The sequence below is a fragment of the Hippoglossus hippoglossus genome, chromosome 4, assembly GCF_009819705.1.
Source record: "Hippoglossus hippoglossus isolate fHipHip1 chromosome 4, fHipHip1.pri, whole genome shotgun sequence".
Classification (NCBI taxonomy): Eukaryota; Metazoa; Chordata; class Actinopteri; order Pleuronectiformes; family Pleuronectidae; genus Hippoglossus; species Hippoglossus hippoglossus.
The window spans coordinates 20,767,605-20,770,488 of record NC_047154.1 but is presented as its reverse complement, the minus strand read 5'-3'; positions in this window follow the sequence as shown (position 1 = coordinate 20,770,488).

The window sequence follows — 2,884 nt, the reverse complement described above, 5'->3', positions numbered from 1 at the left end:
TGCACTTTTCTCATTTTCCTTTTTTCCTGACAGTTTTTTGTCATTTTATAATTGTGACTCTAAAAATGCTCCTTTATACACAAATCAATCTTATCTTATGAATTAATACTTAATTGAAATCTACAATTTAATCATTTTAAAATGCCTTAAAGTATGGAAACCAAAGATGCCACCAGAGTAATGTTGCATTTTAAAGGATTTCAATGTGTGCATACGCAAAGGAAAAGAAAGTAGATCATCATAATCACTTTATTACCTTTTATTTATTTGGAAGTTCTTTATAGTCATTCAATATTTTAAAATGTTATATGTTTAAACTTATTACTAATGTTTTACGATGAACTACTGAAATTGTAGTAGTTGGGGAAAATAAAATGTTGAAAATCTATTCGGAAGAATTGCATCCAATCAGTTGTAGTAGAAGGATTTATAATCTTTTAATACATCAGAAAACTAGGAAGTGATATCTCAGTCAGATTATTAGCCTCTTGCAGAACAGCATGAGATGTGATCAAAAGCAAGGCAGTGATTGGACCATGAGTTAAGAATATTTTGTCCAATAGTTTGCCCAGCGTCAAGAACAAAGAGTCGCGCTCAAACTCTATAGATGCAGTTATGTGCACTTAACATTTCCTTTTGGGGCCCCGGTCGAAAGGGACCCGAGGGGCCCTCCATTGAACCCAACCCCCCCCAACTACCATGAAAAAACAAGTGCTACATGACAACATCATTCTAATCTACAGACAATTATTTTATGACAGATGGGATGAGAATTATCGTCAAAGTGCATATTGTGCATGTACGTAAATAATAGTAAAGTTTAATTGCAAACCTCCACCACCATCCCAGGTACATCAAACACACACCTTCCAGTCTTCAACCGAACATCTAAAATTAAAAAGCTTTTGGCAGAAAGTTGGTGGCATGGGGCCTCGCTTCCGACCTTTGTAGCTTCATGTTCAAAGCCGATCATAGAATCTGAGAAAGTTCTCACGAAAATTCAGGCGTTCTCAGGCAAGTGCCTGCTTTGCCTACCGTGTTGTGACACACCTGCTCTATCTATAAATATATTTCTATCCACAGGTCTGAATGGTGCAAGTCAACAACAAATGGTTTTGAACAGAAACGAACAACAGATCTTAATCACAAGATTAATGCGATTAACATAAGAAATTCCAAGAAAGCGTCAACTCCTACACAACTCTGCAAAAAGGGCTCGAAGGGTTGTTGTTTTATCTCAACCCAAATTCCCTCAGCGCACACACACGCGCACACAATAGATCACTTTGTGCAGCTTTCGCTTTTCAGCACATCAGATATAAACTTGTAGACACTTGTCAGGCTCGAGGAGATCTGCATGCTGTCAGGCAACATGGCATGAGCTCCTGCTTCACAGATAAGTGGTGGTGGAGAGGACCAGATAAGGAATTTCTCACTATCCCACTCCCTCTTAGCATTGAAGTTACATGCGGTAATTAAAGGAAAGAATTTATCAGTCCAAATGCCCGAGGAAGAATAAGTGTCCTTGCGCAGTGCTACAGTATATTCAAAGCAACAGTTGGTAAAACAATGTACTGTTTCTGTTGGGATTTTCTTGTACTCTGTGATGATTTTAGATTACTAACATAACATAGTATATGAATGGAAATGGGGATATGGCTGCGTGCAGGCGGTGACATTCTGCACGTTTCTAAACCTTTCCATGAGTTGATATACGCCTTGCCGGGAAGAGATGCATCTGCATGCGGGATAAAATGACTGTTACTGTATATGAGGTGTGAAGATTAGCGCCTGGTCCAAGAGTGTCCCGGAATCCTTGCCTCAGCAGTAAAGGCCGGCCGTGCAAACGGGGTACCCATTCCAAAACAAACATGGTGGAAGGAATGTTGACGTGACTGCCGGCACAAAGTGGTGAGTCAGACCGCGAAGGCATCATCCCATCTAAACAGAGACAATGAGAAGCTAAATTTTCCCATCCATTCACACATTTCTCCCAGCTGATACAGAGAGCACATTTACTCCCGCCCCCCCTCTCACTGGTTTTAAACACACAGTCCCACACAGACACACACAGATACACAAGCGAGGACATTACATTAATTAAGTCGTGTTCATCTGTTGTCGTGTCAACAGCACCTGCCATGGGATTCCCTTTCGGAGGGACTTGCTCCGTGACGGCATGAAACTGACCTAATTGTGTAAGCATATGATTTGTTTTCCTCACTCTCATTTGCCCGAGGGTGAGTATTAGAGGCATGCTCAGGTCCCGATCTATGAGATTGAACAGGGGGAACACATCGTGCTTTGTGTGGGTGTAATGAGCATGAGCAGGCCGCGAGCCCTGAAAAGATCAGGAGACTCCAGTGTGTGTTTTCCCTCTGACCGCTTCTGGACCTCACTGGAACCAGACCCGGCATGGAGGCCGTGATCCAAAACCAGAATTACGTGACGCCTTGCAGATGGCAGGACCCGGGGTCAAGCGGGAGCTGGCGCCAGCCGCCTCCGCACGTGAACTGGCACTGACCCACAGGAAGCCACTTGTCGCTTACATGCGCAGGTTTAAATGACACAATCAACAACGTGGATTATCGGAGACTGCAGAGGTTCTCAGATGCTTCGGCACATCAGTGTGAGAACATCACAATTCTGGGAACTATGTGTTGAAGTGGATACAATAAAAACAGTGTGAGAACAGTGTGAGGGGCGATGAAGCTGCAGAGAACGATCACCCCAAAACTGCAACTCCTCTCAGCTTTAATGCATTGGTTCATTCTCACTGGTATCTTTCAGCTTTTTCAGCTGGCAGGCCGCTGTTTTCAGTGAAAAACAACCTACTGTGCACAACCTGTTCACCAGAAAGCAGAAAGACACATTTAGTGACAAC